Consider the following 17,719-nt stretch of genomic DNA (forward strand, 5'->3'; position numbering starts at 1 on the left):
AACACTGTTAGCATGGAAACACAAGACTACAACAATACACAGACGGTAAAAGGTCGGCGTGGACTTTCTTCAGTGACACTGCTAAACAGAGAGATGATGCAGGACTCTACATCAGCAGCCTTGTTCTCACACAGATTTACTCAGGCATTTCACCTGGTCAGCTCTTAGACATCAAAGCAAGCCTGGAAAGTAAGTAGAAGTGGCATGATGTCATTGCCGGACAATGTCCTCATGCACTCATATGCCGTCCCCTCATTCAGCACCACCGTATTACTTTAACATTAGCCAGACAAGCGGACCTCAGTATCAGCTGTTCCAAATGTGGATCTCTTTGGAAAGCAACAGTGGAAAGATGTGAGAGAGTGCCACTGCTCAGATAAAAGAGTTATTTTCTCACAAGATCCATGTGCCAGCCTGCTCTCCTTTATTGTGGGCTATTCTAAGAAAGGCTGTGAGGGGGTGCTGCTAGTATATGTGAGGGTTTGGACATTAGATAATTGCAGACATGATGTGGATTAAGATTGGTGGCCGGGGCCATAAAGGCATGACACATGGCTAATGATTTCACCCCCTCTAAGATAAGGTTCATGTTGCTATCCTAAAAGGGAAATACTACTAAGGGAAATATTATTATACATTTGCATTTGGATGAAGGTCTGGCGCACATCCAGTAAATACCTGTGTGGCTAGTGGTTCTGCTGTCTGTGGTCAGCCTCGATATATCTTTTATCTGAGACCAACTTTTAGATTGCACTCACGTCATCGCTTGACTCCTCCAAATTAATATTGCTTAAATATACAAGGCTTAAAGTCCACGCGCTCTCACTGGGGGTTGGTACAGATTTCTGTAACTATATGTAGTTGTACAGTCCAGGCGACGTTGCTAGCCTTGCTCTGTCCTAAGCCCCGCCCTTAGTATGTCTGCACCTGTATCACCAGTGGACCACTGCATACCAGACATAATGTATCGTCATCATCTTCCCCGGGCCCCGTCAGAATGGATTGCTAAGAGCATGTCTGTGGATAGCATACCACCTATAAAAAGGCACCTACTTGACAACAGTAAGATTCAGTGAGGGCCGCCTATACAGCGCATAAGAGCTGGTGATAAAAGACTGAACACATGTATGCGTAAGTGCACGCTCACAAAAACACATACGCACAAATACACACTCACAGATGTAGTCTTGTTGACACCTCACAAAGGTCAGCTATCAATAACAGTCTAAATGTGTACACCTTTAATGTTGACAGAGGAAAGGTTTCTTTATGCATGTGTTAACAACAAAATCACACTGCAGCTCTAAAACTTTTGATTAAATATTTGTCTTTAATGTAGCTTCACAAACTTACTTTTGATGTAATCTTGACGCAGATATTCTACAGGTTAAAAGCACCGCATCATTTTCTCCTTCTATTTTTAGCAAACAGGGTATTATGTGCAAGTGGTTTCAGTTTGAGGATTTATATAAAGCAGTGCAGGATATGCTGCTGTTAAGATGATGATGTGTGCCAGCTTTGTACCATAACAAAGCATAACAGAGCTGGAATAATTACTTCAAAAGGGATTGTATTTGTGAAATATTTACATGAAATCTCATGCATTCCTGAGGCGTCATTTTCATCAGACTAAAGGGTCATATTTTGTGTCTGTTTCCATATCAAGTCACTAGACCATCTCTAACAACCCTCTTAAGAGTTTAAGAATTCATGAGCAGTAGGGCTTTTTGCTTTCACATTTTCACTCCAAATCTGCAGATCTATGTTTCTGATGCTGCACTGAGACTTCACATTTGTAATTAGTACAAAAGACAGACAGACAGACAGACAGATAGATAGATAGATAGATCTGAACCTGTTGATTTAGCGGATTCTTTGCATACACCAAAAAAGAGTACTCATTGTATTTCCCTTGAAACAAAAGCAAAAAATACATGTCACATGTGCAAAGGCCATGTTTTCTGGTCACAAGATACCTAGCACTGACTATAAAGGACTACCATCCAGTCTGTGAATAATTGAACAGGTGAGCGAGCGTGTGTGTGTGTGTGTCAAAAACAGACAGTCACAGAGGGGGAGAATTCCACAGTTAAGCCATCAAAAATCTTAGTAGCTTTGTAGCTTTGCATCATGAAGACAGAGTTAAAACAAATACAGTTTTGTTTCAGGGCAACACTTAGCGACACAAAACCATAATTCAACGTCTTGTGTTTATCCAGCAAGCCTCACAGCAAAAATGTCAGTTTTAATTTAAAATGCTGTGTGTTAAAACCAACGCCATGCCATTGCTGATATAAATCCACACCTATCAGAGTTCAGCCCTGCAGCATTAACACTGAAACCTTTGCTGGGGAGCTGCACTACAATGATTAATGATTAGTAGAAACTAACCACAGACACACGTTTATCCAAAACACACCACAATGTAGGCTACTAGCATTTGTAAAATCCTATCCTCCAAAGGTTTCACAACACATAAATAATAATTCTCATTTTCTCTGCAAAAATCTACAAGAAAATATTCTACAAAATGTTTGCAATAGCCTGACAGATAAAATAAGATTGATGCCAATACACTCCACATAATCTCTCTTCAGTGTTAGCTTGCACTTCTACAGTATATTATGTGTTTAATGAAAATGTATGCTTAGTTTGGCCCTAATTAATACAGGTGTTTTCAAATTGTCAAATTCTTTACTAGAACTTGTAACCCTATCCTCAAAACACAAGCTAGGCTTACCTCAAACCTTCCTGTATTTCTTCAAGGATGTCAAGCTACTTGTCATTTATTAATAGCTCAGCATTCCCCTTGAAACAGTTTGATGACAACCTGATATACTGCCAGGGAATCAAGGCTGGATTCCCATCCAGAAATCCAGGTCAACCGCCAAGATGCCTGAGACCCCCAGGGGCCCCAAAACCCTCTGGTTTACTCCTTATCATTTTGGTCTTCATAATTTACTTCATCAGAAATTTGCACCACTGTATAAAATATGACACTCCTCCATAGGAGAACTATAAGTCTGAAACCAATGATTAAATTCACCATCAATACATCCAGCAGTTATTTTGTTGAGTGTATAAAATGGCGGAAAACAGTGATAAACTTCAAACTGCTTGTTTTGTCTATCCAACGGTAAACAATTTAAAGATGCTGAGTTTACTATCATAGAAACTAGGAAATATTCACAATTGAGAAGCTGTTTCAGTTTCTTTCTAATTACAGCTCCAGAGTACTGGTGGGTTTCTGGGTGCCCATAGAGCAGTAATGAAACTGCAGTGTGAAGTGTGGGGCGGCGGGGTGGCCAAAAAAAAAGTTCCCCCTAGGAATATACAGAAGATTAATCCGGCCATGTGGGGAACACAGATTTTGGCATATAGCTTTAGCTTATTCCTAGCATGGACCATGTTCTGTACGTTTAAAGGATAAGGACTTTGATATTCTATGTTTAGGTACTGCCAACCACTTCAAGGTTACTTAAATGTGGTAGTCTGTCCCTCATGGAAACTTTCTATGTCAGTGGCACAAAAAACCTAAACATAGTGGGATTAATTCATCGCTGGTCTTCCTCTTTTCATGGACTTTGTTGACACCAACAGAAATACGGACAGATCACCAGCCTTGTGCGTTGACACCCGGTCTGTAGCCTCCGTGAAACCGAGCTGAGGTCCCTCGTTTGTGTGTTGCTTCTGCTGCGGATGGAAATTAAAGTGGCACTTTCCTGTTAGCAGTGAGCGACACACACACACACACACACACACACACACACACACCGTGTCCTCTGAGAGCGCTGATTGAACCGCCGGCGTTGCCATGGCTACCCGAAGACCCAATGGGAAGACGGCGGTTGACTGTTGCTGAATGAAAATAACAGAGGCCATTTTGCGCACGAAGCCACGGTATCATTCAACAATATTAAAAAAAAAAAAAAAAAAAAAAAAAAGCGGAAACGGGAGGCAGGTTCAGTCCATTTGTGGACAGAAGCGAGTGCTTGTAGTCAACAAAAAAAAAAAAAAAAAAAAAAAAAAAAAAACGCATGCGGTAACTAATTGTGCCGCCGCCGCCGCCGCGTCGTCACTTCTTTTCCCCGGAGGTTTATGTTATGAGGTAAGGGGGACAGGACGGCTTCACTGCATCGCTATCCAAGCCCCAGCAGTGACCCCCGAGAGAGGGAGTCGCCTTTAGTTAGCTGGCCCACACCGGCAACATCCATGCGCGGCGAAAAAACAGGTGTACGGTTTCATCACAGGGACACCGCGCTAGCCTCCGGGACGCCGCCGCTCGCTATCATTTGCGTGTGCACTTGTGCGCTCGTTCGAGTGAGGACTTCGGTCGTTTCACATGGAAGAGGCCGATTACCTGGAGATGTGTTGCGGAATTAAGCGGCAGTCGTTTTAAGGTAGGTACAGCAGTGTTGTAGTTGAGGGACTAACGCTGTATCTCTCCCTCCGCGCCGCTTTTAGCAGCTGCAGCGGATCTGACCCCCGGTTCACTTTCGTGTTGTGAAGAGGTAAACAATCTTTTTTTTTTTTTTTTTTTTTGAGTGTTTTTAAGTGCGTTACACGCAACAATGAGCCTGTAGTTGTAATCGCCGAGACCACAGCAGATGAATCAGCTCATCCGGGATGCGGTAAGGTCGCCTCTGTTTCCTCTGAAGTGCATTCCAGTGGGTTGCTGCTTCTAGTGCATTAAAGGAAGATGCGGTCAGAGCTGGGGTGATGTGAAATACTGAAACCACAGGCATCTGAAGCTGTGGAAAGGGAAATGTTGCTTAACATTAGCAGTTTAAAGACCGTGGGCATGAGAGAAGTGTGTGCGGGAATGAACAGCCTGCTTGGTTGTAATGAACATGAATTGAGACATCCATGTTTAACCTACATCCCAAATGCTTGGGATAATCTCTATTGTTAGCTCTCAATAATGCAAAAAAATAATAGACAGTTAGCTTTGTTCGGTCTATGTTGAAGGGTTTTCTTCCCCCCCGAATTATTTAAATTTGAGAAATTGTGGAGCTACTTTATTTTATGATGCAAACATAACCACAATACACTGGCGCTACACCTTATGAGTATGGTGTATTGTGAAGACCAGTGCCTCACAGGGGAACTGAGAAGTCAATATTTAGATACAGTTTTTCTTCATTTCTGCTGATGCTTGTTTCTTCACCTGCCATCAAAGGATTAAATCAGGCATCCTCTCATTTGTGGAAGGATAGAATGAAAGTCCATAGGGTCCTGAGGGTTCAGTGCTACTGCAGTAATGCATTTTATCTAACATTTTAAGACTAGTCTGTTGCTTTGTTGCTCATGTCTTCTCCAGCTGCATATCAGAAAACAGTAAGGAATAGTCAGCCCGGTGCCACCTGCTAACTGGTATGAAATGATGATGTAATGAGGAAAAAAAACAAAAGGCCAGCAGCCGTGGATGGCGTCTGTAAAGCCCATTTGAATGCTGGGTGAACAGGGAGAGTGGGGAGGTGTCCAGGATGCACAAAGTGTAATACTATCACTCCGGGAACCTCATACCACTCCCACTGTGGCCTACCTGGCCTGTGTGTGTGTGTGTGTGCTGTAGGTCTTCCTGGTCTGTGATAGTGATGTAGTATTTTATTGCATACTTTTCTCAGGGAGAGGAAGCGAAACAGCGGGAGGCAATATGACAAGCAACAGTTGGCTGCTATCTGTCTCACGCGGGGCTGCTGCACCAATAAACAGCCTCTCGTAGAGGCTTAAATATACACACTTAATGGGCGATCATAGCATTTTGACTTGATTGATGGCCAGTGAGGCTGAAAGTATGTCTCTGTTAGCGCTAACTCAGTTGCACCTGCCAGTTTAGAGTTACTGAGAGAGACAGCGTGCATGTATGTGTGTGTGTGTGTGTGTGTGTGTGTACACATGCATGTTTCAGTGATACATTTTCTTCTGAAAGTACAGAATGTAACAGGGGGTTACTCTCATCGTTAACTTTCTTTCTCTCTGACAATCTTTATCTCTCTCTCTCTCTCTCATATACACACACACACACACACACACACACACTCCCTTTAATTTTCCTTTGTCCTTTATTTCCTTGTTTCGGTGCCCTCTCTTCCCTCATTGTCCCTCTGCTGCCTTCTTGCTCCTTTCTCTTCCCCTCTCTCTCTCCTCTTCTTCAGAGGCTGATGTCATGGCTCAAGTGGTGTGTGAAAAGCTTGCCTAATTCTTAGTCTTGCTGATAATAGGGGCCGCCTGCAGGACATGCTTGCTCCCTGAGCTTTCTCAATGACCCAATCCTTTTGAGCTCTCTGAGCTGTTTGTGACTGTTACCTAAACTGCTCAACTTTTTTTTAACCTTAACTGCGGAACCAGTTCTCAATATATTTTGTTTTCAGCAGTGGAAATTTGTCAGGATGATTAATGATTTGTGGTCACAGAACCAGATTAGAGTCCAGGACGTGACAATAATATTCTGTGTATGTATTAAATCATGAGGTAATTATGAAAACCTAAAATGTGGACACCAACATAAAATTGCAGGGTCTAGTTTTTACTGCTGTTATCACTGCAGTAACTAACATGTACACAAGGGGAAGCACCTCTTATGCCTCACACTAGATTGGACACAGTGGCATCCTGGTGCACACATTTATAAAGATCAAGTGTGGAGAAATAAATGTTACAATGGCAGAGACAGAAAAAAAACAGAATTAAAGTGCCGTGAAGAAAATTCACATTGTTTTTGTGATTTTCATTTTCATTGTGTTTTAAAAAGAAATGAATGCCTTGAACCATTGGACAATCAAGACCTATGATGGGCTAAGTGACCAACATAATGTTTTTCAAACAATTAATTAATGCAGCACTAGAGGATTTAGTAGTTTGATATCTCAGAAATGTATAATGAGGAAAATATGTCAACATTTAAAAAGTTCACTTACTGGTACATCTTGTATTTTTCATAGTTAACCGGGCATCTAAAAACAATTTAAGTCCACTCGGTTTTAATTTATCAATTTCATTGGTCGTGATAAGAAGCACCAGTTTATCAGAGCACTATAAAAAGGCTGAATTTAAAAACAGTCCTTAAGCAGTCGAGGATCGGGATATACTTTAAACAGATTAGCAACACTACACAGAGGAATTAAGTCGTCTATCCTGCTCAGCTAGGAGGAAGAAGACTAGAAGACTATCTGTACATGTGTAGGTCAGAAATGCACTTTAGATGATGTTTGCTGCTTTGTGCTGGCGTATCATGGACGATGGAGAAACACATGAGGAATGGTAACAATACAGTTGTACCATTTTAGTTCATTTCAAACAAAAATAATTGCATGTGTGCATTACAGTTTTCATAAATGTAGTAATCAGCCTATCACAGATCAAAATAGGCAAATTTCAAAAGTCAGGAGTTGACCTAAATGCTATGTTACATCCTGTAGGAGTCAATTACAACTCAAAAAGTGGTACTTACTTCGTAAAATATTTAATAAGGCGAAGTTGTTTAATATATTACCAAAAGAGTAAGTAAAACTAAGATGCTTCTGTTTGGCATCAGAGGACTTAAACATTTTATGCTTAGCTGGTTTTAATTGTATTATATGTTACTTCTGTATTCTTAAGTTACATGAAAAAAAACAGTTAATCCTATGAACACATACCACATTTGAGATCCTAGTTCATTTTCCTTTGCTTTGTGTGTTCCTCCAAAGCAGCACAAAATGTTGGCGCTTTGCCTGTTGAGCACTGTAGTTTTGGACGTATTTTTCCTTTTTTGATCTGCTCCCAGGTTTAAGTGTTTTCCAGTAAGTGACACTTACTAATGTGTACATGCACAGCTCTTCTGCTTTTTATATCCTGCCACTTACTTAACTGGAAATGGCAGGGCCTTGCAGAAGCTGATAATGAATTAGGTGTTGAAACTGTACGGGTGAGACCATGTCGACGCAGCCACTATCGTCCGGAGCGGCTCATAGGTCAAAGTGTCGGTGCGTTTGAGTGTGAGTGTGTGTCACTTGCAATAAAAATAGTTTGCTCTGGTAGTTTCATGAGATAATTTCAAAGCTGCTGCTGTGTCATGATGGTTTTAATTGTTTTTATAAAGCTTGTCAAAGTCACGTTGTAGTTTAGATGCAACAGGGATCCGATTTAGATTTGTAAGATTACATCCCTCAAACATCAGAAACTTTCAGATGTTGATGGAGCTCTTGTTGATCACCTTCTGTAAAATTTCAAGTAGGTTAAAGGATGATATCTGAAGTAAAAAGATAATATTCAATAACTAACCCCTTCATTGCTTCATTGATCCCCTGATACTTCCCTGATTCTGGCCCCAAGGTTACATCATTAGCACCTGTCACTCGTCAGATTTTCACCATACCTCACTGATCCTTGGCACGTGACCAGAAAATTCTGGGGGCCAGCTGCTGTTTGATCGTGTCTGCTGACACACTGATCACTGTAGTGCGCCCTGGAAAACCGCAAGGTCTGAAGCCTGGGTCTTTGGGGTAGATAGTTGTAGGAGGAGCGCTACTTATCATCATTGGAGCCATCTGTGCCTGTGTAGACGGGATTTTTACATTATCACTTCATCATTGGCCTGGTGAAAGCCTACACATACAGTGTTGATCCAGGACAAGTCAACAAAGTCCATCAATACTCGATTTAATGGTTGACAACAGGCTGACACTTGGCTGAGCTTGTGCAGAAGTTTAGTGTTTTATCTTTGTGGCATCATACATTTAAAGTACTTAAAATAATTTTTGACAGACTTTGACAGATCCATCCAAGAGAAGGGCCGTACAACCGTGTGCTATCCAAAGAAAGGCAGTGAACTTAGTTGATGTCACTTCACTGTTTCATTGAATAAAGCTGAAATCGGGCTGATGCAAAACTGAAAGTCAGGCAACATCAATTACTGTCAAAGTCATATTCTGAATCAGTTGTTTTGGCTGTGTTTTTGTTGGGGCAAATAAGTCACCGTTCAGCAGTCTTATCATCATTAACATACCAATAACGGAGCTGCATTAGCATAAGTTAATGAATTTCCGTCTGTAGGGACTGCTGAACTCTTCCTGCACCCCACCATGCAGTAATTTGTTAGTTGCTGATTTTTGTGCCTGTTTTGTTTATTGTCGAGTGCGGGTGTGAAGGGGGGAGGTGGAAGTGGTTCAAATAGCATATTGCACAGTAGCTGCCTGGATGGTTTTAGGTATCCAGTCTCTAAATATGAGATGCTAATAGCAGTGGTTACATCATCATTCTGGGAATAGCAGGGAGTCTGGGGTCTAGAGGTGCTTCTGGCTGACCTCTCTCCTGTGTATATTCAGACCTGTGTGCGTATGTGTGTGGTCATTTCCAAATATACATTCCCATATGAATTACACAGCAGTAAGATTATTAATGACACAGGTGAGTGGACATATAATTAGTCTGTGTATATTTACAGCCCACACATGCACATGGCTTGTTTGTGATAAAAAGGGAAGGGGTGCTGTTTGTGCTTCTCCTTGTGTATGCGCTTACATTTGCCCACCACTGAGTGAACTTCTTGACAGGCAATCAAAGTGTCAGCAACAGAAAGTGAAAGAAAATCTCATGTGAGAAGAATTTGACACTCCTGTCAGTTTCCGTGTGGAGGAGGCCACTTCACATCGCCCCACACTGATGACATTGGCTGCTGTGTGACATTAAAGCCCGCGAGGAAGAGGGCGTGTGGAGGCTCCATCCCATTTAACCATGCATAACTTATCAAAGGTGTACCTACCTGTTGTCACTGTATCATAGAACTACAATATATTTGTGACTGTGTTGTTGTATGTACATTAAGTGGATGCGTGTGTAGAAATAGCCCGTCTTTGCGTGCATGTATGTGCATACTACATGGTATGCATGAATGCAAACTTGTGAGTGTGGTAAAATAGAGATAGTCAGGCCTGTCACTTAGCCCCCACCCATCTACACAGGGGGGTAACTTTCCAGTCTCATAGACGAGCATGCCTTAGTCTGAAAATAGCCGTATCTGATCACTGCTTCACCCAAACAGGGAACTCTCTTTCCCTGTCACTCCCTCTCTTTGGCTCGCTAACTTTCTCCTCATTCTGTCGTCTCTGTGCTTCCCAGGCATTAAACGGGGAAAGATCTGGGAATAAAGTTTGACCGGGAGGAGAGACTTATCCTGAGCAGAGGGAAGAGGAATAGAAGAAGAGAAAGAGGAAGGAAAGGTGCTTGTGCACAGAGCTCACCTGTACCTGACTCTTCTTAGCAAGTCTCCAGTCTTTTGATTTTATGACGGTAAGAGTTACATTTTCTTTGCTTATGCTGTTACACCTGCACTCTGCTGGTTGAGAGGTCAGGCTTTTAGAATTAAATGTCCCAGGAGAATAGTAAATAATGTATTTTCATTCCAGGAGAACTTTATTTATTATATTTATGTTTTTAAAAGTGGTCTATGGACTGACAAGTATAGGTTAATTTTTTAATCCATAAAAGAATATATATATATATATATATATAATGTCTACTTTATTTTGAAGTGTTGCTTTAATGTCATGTTTGAATACATACAAACAGATCTCACATTGCTGTTTACAGATTTGTGATGTGTCTATATTTACTTGCTATGAACACATCGATGCTTTAAAGAGAAAGCAAATTAAAAGAGGCCTAAATAGTTTTTACAGCCCAAACACCAAAAACAGAATTGTATTTATCTGTTCTGCCAAAACCCACAATTACAGACTGAGAGTAGAATTTTTGTCTTTTGTGACAGTGGACAGGGGGAAATGGTGTCAAATAAAAACAGCGGTTTCTACCGCCGTCACCTCAGAAATGGCATCAGCAAATAAGTTAGATTACAGTTTTGAGGATTTTAAAGTTTTTATATATGAACACGCTGCAGATTTATTGAGACCACATTAAAATGTATGTGTTATTAATAAAAAGGGAACTTTAACATTGAAATTAGATACATACAACAGATATTCACCAGTTGAACTTTTTTTTTTTTGTATCTTGATAAACTAAATTTGAAGAAAAGTTTCAGTTCAATCCTCATAATGCTTCCTGTCCTCTTTCCCTTTACCTCTTTATCTTCCCATAATTTTGCCCCAGAATCTCATTTTCCTCCCTGTCTCCCTTTTACATACTTCCATCTCTTGTTACACTCTTTTTCATGGTCTCCTCTTTCCCACTCAACAAAAGCCATGTACCAATCCCTCCATTAGGACCAGTCTCAGAGGTGTTGTGGAATGTCACCTTGACCCCTTGGGTACACAGTAAGGGGTGGCTCCCAGTCTCGGTTCGTAGCACGGTTCGCTTGGTTCCCTTTACCCTGGACCTGACATACCGAGAGGCTGTTTGCCTGTTCCCTGTAAATATCACAGTTTACAGCCCATTTTTCCATGGCAAAGGTGGCATTGTTAATGCTTAAAAATGATTAAATCCAATACCACTACAGCTTCATTTGTTTACAGAACTCTCCAGTGCTCCAGTAAAACTTTGTGGTTAGTCATAAGCTATATTATTTGGGACATAAATGGCCTGATTGCTCGGCTGGATCTGTATCACCTGTGATGTGGGTCTAGGACATAGTTACTCTGCTGGAGAGAGACAAAAATAAGTTGTGATTTATTTATTTAGATGTAGAATAAAGTACAGAATGTTATGAGGTATGTGTGCCCAGAAAAGCAGGGAGCTCAGTAGCACTTTTCAATAGTGTGAAAACTTGAATTCCCTTGTTACTGTCACTCTGTTGTGACCCTCCTCTTCCTCATTCCTTCCTGATACGGGGTATTTGTTTAAAAGCTGATGTACAAAAGAACAAAGTCATTCAAATGTTCCCTTTAGGCTCTTGATTTTCAGTCTTATGTGTAGTACTCTCAGTGAACAGGCACCTTTTTTGTTCTGACATGCAAAATGCCTTTGATAAATACCAAGGCATCTATTGTATTTATACTAATATTTAAGAATATGTTGATTCACCATCACTAGTTGCAGTATTGTATCAATAATGGTCTCTAAATGGAAGGAGGTTTTCGTAGCTAATTGGAGCGTTGTTCAGTCGCCCTCATGGAAACAGATGTGCATTGGAATTTACAGGATGATCTGGAAGTGTTTGAGATCTGCAATTGAAGAATAAACTAAATATTCTGAATCTTATGCAAATCAATTGATATTCCTTATTGTCAAACTAACAGGGACATCTCCTGTTAGTACTGTGAAGCTCACCATTTCTCCTTAACCTTCACTGGATAGTAATGAAAACAGTTAAAATGATAGTATTTCCTCGTGCCAGGCACCCAGAGAACACAGAGATTCCACAGATAGATTTTCCCGATGCTCAGGGCCACCTTAGAGGGTAAAGGGTCCTGTCTAATGGCAGTAAATATAGCAGCCCTGCTAATCAAGTTCCTCTTATCTTCAACGCTCGACACTTAACACTGGTACCTGGGGAATCCAGACTATTTATGGAGAATGTAATCTAGTCACAGCTGATAGCCTTTCTGCTTTAGCCTACGTCTTGCCTCAAATGTGGAAACTACTTTCAATTTCTTTTTGTTCAGTTTTAACATCATACAAAATCTCTCTCAAATATGGGATAGAGTTAACAGCTAATTTTCTCTCAAAATTTTCAAATCTTTCTACATGAACCAAATTGACCTTCATACAGAATATGAGTAAGATGTTGAAGGGTAATGTTGTACAAGGCGTCTTTGCTGTCATGCTGTATTTTGCACACAGCTAACTTTCCCACAAGTGTTAATGAATTAATAATAAGTTTTTTATCTGGAAGTGGAGAGGGTCTTTGTGTTAAGTTTACTGCTACTGCTTCACAATCCTCCTACACAGCAGTTATTACTATCCCAGGGTTTGAAAAACCTAATTTCCTAATTTCTGCATTCTCCCAAAAGACCTCTCCATTAGTCTCTAACAACACATTGCTGCCACACAGGAGAAGAAGATATGAAACAGGGGCAGTAATAGAGGTGCTGTTTACTGTTTACTGGTGATGCTGTGTGTCCCCAGACAGCTTTAGCCAGACAGATTACATAATAGTCCATGCTGATATTGGCCTCCTTTGTCTTCTATTTTGTATTTGCTTCATCGATCATATTAGTTTTTATAATCTTTCCTCTCTGTAATCTATATCTTTTTTTCTGTGCTCATCATTTCATTTGTATTTTTATTTAATTCTGATCTGTGCTCCATCTTTTTCTGTATCTTCTTTTTCTCTCTCTCTTCCTCTCCATGAACATCAGAGCCGTATACAGTAAATGAATCCTCAGCTCCGTATAGAAATGGTCAGATAACAAACCCACAAATTGTCACATCCATTTCATTCTTCTCCCATAGCCCCGACTCACAGAAGCGGGGCTTGTGTTGCATAATTGCATTAGTGCTCTCAGGCCAATGGCTCTGCTTGTTAGTGCGGTTGTGATGCAATCCGCAGAACACATGGGCCACTGTTGTTTGCAGTACGGACAGTGAGTGGGCATGCAGGGTCAGTGTATTGACCTCTTCTATCCATTCATACAGCCAGAGGGGGGTCTGCTAATGAGTGGCAAGGTTGAACAAACAAGGCTGATAACAGAGACTTTGTTGGAAATGGCTGTTGTTCAACTAGTGGCAGTAATGTGGTGGTAGAACACTTACAGGGTGCTGATAGAAACAATGACCTGCATCTAACAACAACTAGCTCTGTATGTTTAAAACAGTTCTGCATGAAGAGTAATTTGATTGGAGCTATTAGTTCTGTACTAAAACAGAAAAGACATGTTTCTCATTTTTTTTAGATGCATTAAGGTGTTGTGTTAAACCACAGTTTGACTTAATACTCACCATGTCTTTAATTCAGGCCACAAAGTTGCTTAAAAACCTACTTAACCATGGCAGCACACTGAATATAAGAAGGCTAACTTTTACTTCATAACCTTTAGCAAAACATATCCAACACAGTCATCAAAAAATGTGTCAGCGTTCTTGTTTTATATTTTTGGCAAGTGACCAGGGTATAAGTAGGATAATCAGTCTGAAGAATTACACACATTTTAACGCACACCTCTGTGTTGTGTTTAAGTCCCTGAACACACCTTGGTGTGGATTAGAATTTCATTTCATTTTCATTTTTGACATCAGAAGTTTTACTGAATGTTGAGACCACCATGGTAGAAAGTTGCTGACTTTTCCAGGGTTTGATTTCATGTGACTACATCAGGTCATTCTGCCAAGATAGAATTTTAAACTAAACATGGAAATGAGCTTGGTTGCAAGCCTTGCTTGTATGGAAATACAAATTAAACAAATTCAAATGATTATATGGTCCTACAGTGACTCGTTATTTATTAATGTATGATCAAGATGCATTGGTCCACTGTACTATGCTCCAGTTGGTTGGCTGATTGTCAAGCCAGTATCATTTTACGAACTTGTTCAAAAAGAAAGTTTGGAAATGGGAGACAACAAGTGACAAGTTGTCTTTGCAGCAGCTGATGTAATGCTGCACTGCTAAGGGGCTCACAGGGGATACCGTAAGTTATCATGTTTCTTCTGCTTGTAGTGGCTTTAAGTAAAGGGTCAAGACTGTGTTTGATGACTTACTTTGACTCAAAAATCAAATGAAAAGTCTTAGGATGTGAATGTAATTTGCTAAAGTTCACTATAGAAATCTGAACTGCTAAACCCAAGGTATGATTCTTCTGTATTGTTGTATTATAGCACTAGAAATAACTTGAAGCAAAATGGGTTATGAGCTATAGCTAGACTCTTATTTTGATTCCCAAGCCTTTCCTTTTTTTTTTGTCATCACAACCCTGCGTGCCCCACATTTTTACCACAAAAATGCACCACTAAAATAACTTGGCTCCGATTCAGTAATTAAGGATTGAAGCATTTCTAAATTCTGCCTTTTTTGGAGGGGTCACTCTCCCTGTCAGCTGGGTTTAAGGCTAGCTATGTCTCGACTGAGATTTATGTTGGATCTCCGGGGATGTTCTGTTGCCTTGTTGAAATGGGATTTGTTCTCTCTGATTCCTACAGTAAGACTGTAGAGATTGCTCTGCTTTGTGCTTCATTTTTATCCTCAGGCTTGTAACTAATGTTGACTGCAGAGCATCACTTGAGATGATACATATACTGCACCTAATGTCCTGTAATATATTTTTGCCTGAATGTTTTTAATCTTATTAAGCTTGTAACAGCTGACAATCTCGTCTTTTATAGGAACAGCTGAATAGAATCTATCCAATGACTTTTTGGTGAGGTCTTTAAATAGATTTGCTAAGGAGCTTAATCTGTTGACATCCTGTGGCTACGTCTCAGTCTGAGTGACCACTCCAGGGTCGGGACCCTTGAGGCCATAGTCGGCTTATCTCCAATGACTGTTCACTCTCTCCTGCTGTCTTTATACATGCATTTATAGATTAAACATAGCTGTAATTAAAATGATGAGATAGTGTTGATCTAATGAGTTGTTGTCTTATAATTTATGGATTATTGATTTATTTTGTTTTGTTCAGTCAGAGGATGATTTATTTTGAAATGACACATTTATTTATATTTAGTATTGGCAGTTACTGCAGTTCCATGGCAGATCCAGGTGCACCATGTCATAAGTGGCCTTGTACAGTCTACTCCGTGCATCTCGCCCTTATCTCGTAACTGGGACAAACTACGCATGGGGAGAGATTTGCAAGGGAAGGAGGAATACCCTCATAAATGGGATTTGAGAAGAAATCTGTGTTCACTCTGATAAGCGTTTTAGAGCATTGTTATACAGTATATGGCACACCTCAAACAATGGGGGTCATGTGATTAGGGTGCAAATTAACTACTATAAAATAATGTAATGCTCTGTTTATGTTTTTTTATGCCCCCTCCTGCTGAAATCATCCAACCATTAAGATACAAATCAGCAGTTTATGACTTGTAGTAACACGCTGACATACACTGAAAGTTGGAGCACATCAAAATTAAAATACAAGAAATAACTTTGTACTAAGGGAAACAAAGTAAAAGATGCTTAGAAAATGTAGTATAAAGAATTTCCAGTGGTTGCTGCCGTCCTCTGCTGAAATGTTGCTCATGTGCGAATGAGCTCTACCAGTGACAATGCTCTTCTGATCTGCTGGGTTTGAGGGAGGTTTGATAAGCTTGAAAACATCATGAACTATTACCCATAGCCCCGCACAGCATGTGAAAAGGTTATGTGAAATTCTCAAATACTGATTGAGATTGTTGTGTTATTATTATTCCTCATGTTTTCACTGCTCTTCTTTTTCTCGTGGAAGCATGGTGACACATTTGTTTTTAGACACTTCTGTTTTGTCTTTGCCAAGGCAGACAGCCAGTGACTAATAGCGTCCCAGCCAGAGCTCTTTGAGGACATGTTTGTGTTTTTCTTTCCTTCCTTTTGTTTGTTTCCTTTCCTTTGATAATCGTAATGTCTGGGTTATGTTTTTCTAAACATTCTGTTTTTTTTTTTTTTTTTCTTTTTTTTTTGTCAACATTAACATTAAACATTTTTGTTGATAAGGGCAAAGATAGTCTTTCTTTCCATTCTCTGATCTGCATTAAACTCACTCTCTAGTGGTGCTGATTAAGCCCAGCTTCCTCATCAAAGCATTGTCTCCACTTTAATTGTATGAGATCATTTAAATGGCACAATCAGACACAGATGACACATGAAAATTCCTGTATTCTCACTGATTCATCTGTCGTCGTCAGAGTTAAATCTGTGTCTACAAGATCAGCAGTGTTAAAAGTCTACTGTGTCGTCAGTCGCAGGAAACTGGCCACGCAATGATCAACTTAGATCAACAATATAAATGGGAGGATGAGCGCCCTTTCACAGCTACTACACTGTCTTATGTTTCTAAACATTTCAGTGTTCAAAGCCTATTAGTCCACTGATACAAACCAAATGGGTCCCAGTTGGTCAGTCAACAGACTAATGAGACTTGATGGGCTCGTGGTGTTGGACCTCACGGCTTTCTGCGGCTTATAGCTCCGGCTTGTGTATTTGCAGTCCCACAGCTATTACACTCAGTAATTATACACACTCTTCTCCAGAGTGGCCTACCAATGCCTAAATTACAGTCGGTGGATAAACCACGGCTAAGTAAGAATATAAAATGACTCGAAAGAAACGACTGGCCAGAGAAACTAGGACAAAAATTGAAAACAACTTTGGAGAAAATAATGTCTCTATTTTATTATCAATTTATTTATTTAGTTTGTTCAGAATTCAGTGTGGAGACATATTCTGGGACTTGACATTTAAGTTCATTCATGATTGGAAACTATCAGGAGGCATGTGTTTGATCTGACAACATTCATTCCCAGCACTTGCCTTGTAAGTATTACATAAAGCCTTACATTTTGGAGAAGCTCTCACTGAATATTAATGGAAACATTTGGTGTCTCTCGCATGCTGAAATGCATACACTGCTAATGATCTGTTTCTGTACTTAAAAGCTTAAAAAGGTCTTATGTGGAAAGATAGTCAAAGTTCTTCAGAGGTGTAGAGCCTGGTGCGTTTTCTTCCTGTGTCCAGCCATAACATTACACCATGGCCACAGCTGCTGTGTCGCCGCTGATCTGTCCCCAAGAAACATGATCCTGTTTATAATCTGACCATCATTTGGACGCCGACAGCCTGCGACGCCAGACCCATGATTTACCCCAGTGCGTGTGTGTATTTCTCACAGATAGATTTACGAGGGCATACTGTATGAGGGTAAGG

General features: G+C 40.3%; 1 protein-coding gene across 11 annotated transcripts in view; it reads left to right on the plus strand.

The window, feature by feature from the left end:
* Positions 1-815: 815 nt before the first annotated feature.
* Positions 816-17,719, plus strand: part of sorbs2a (sorbin and SH3 domain containing 2a) — a 51,196-nt gene continuing 34,292 nt past the window's right edge. For 8 of the 11 annotated variants that reach the window (XM_071505079.1, XM_071505080.1, XM_071505081.1 and 5 more), the window contains exons 1-2: positions 816-4,400; positions 10,102-10,272. The gene's annotated coding sequence lies outside the window, so the exon portion shown is untranslated. The remainder of the gene's footprint in view (positions 4,401-10,101; positions 10,273-17,719) is intronic. The other 3 variants (XM_071505089.1, XM_071505090.1, XM_071505088.1) reach the window with 2 other exon arrangements.

Source organism: Trachinotus anak, unplaced genomic scaffold (assembly GCF_046630095.1).
Source record: "Trachinotus anak isolate AG129_WGS33_773 ecotype Australia unplaced genomic scaffold, CSIRO_AGI_Tana_v1 ptg000019l, whole genome shotgun sequence".
Taxonomy (NCBI): domain Eukaryota; kingdom Metazoa; phylum Chordata; class Actinopteri; order Carangiformes; family Carangidae; genus Trachinotus; species Trachinotus anak.